Source organism: Exserohilum turcica (assembly GCF_000359705.1).
Source record: "Exserohilum turcica Et28A unplaced genomic scaffold SETTUscaffold_2, whole genome shotgun sequence".
Classification (NCBI taxonomy): Eukaryota; Fungi; Ascomycota; class Dothideomycetes; order Pleosporales; family Pleosporaceae; genus Exserohilum; species Exserohilum turcicum.
Genome location: NW_007360025.1, coordinates 2,876,620 through 2,877,121, shown reverse-complemented (window position 1 = coordinate 2,877,121; position 502 = coordinate 2,876,620).

The window sequence follows — 502 nt, the reverse complement described above, 5'->3', positions numbered from 1 at the left end:
GGCATGGGTGGTGGTCGAGGTAGTAGAGGAGCGGCGCGATGATAGTTTCCGCTGGGCGAGCCTCGGGTATCCGCACAGCCGACTTCTCCAGGCCGGCAGTGCCTCGGACAGCCAGCTGCTCTGGCAATTGCCTGGAAAGCGAGAAAAAAGCGCGAGGCCCTGGCAATTCTGTCCGGCGGGCCCAAAGTCGAGTCTCCCGTCCCCAAAACGAGCAGAATATCGCCTGCCCGCACTGGTCGGTCCCCGCCATGTCCAAGTTGGCGAGCTCGGATCTCCCCCCCACCTGATTGGACGACGCCCGCCGTAACTAGCCCCACCACAAAGTGCGCGCGACCACAAAGTGCGCGCGCGGCCTCACCAAAACTACCTTAAAAACGAGGCTATAGAGCCACACCAAATAGATATTATCACGATATATTTGAGATTAATAGGCTTTAATATATATATACAGCCTATAGAAAATAAGACAGAGTTCTAATCGCGCGGCCGACGACGCGAGGTT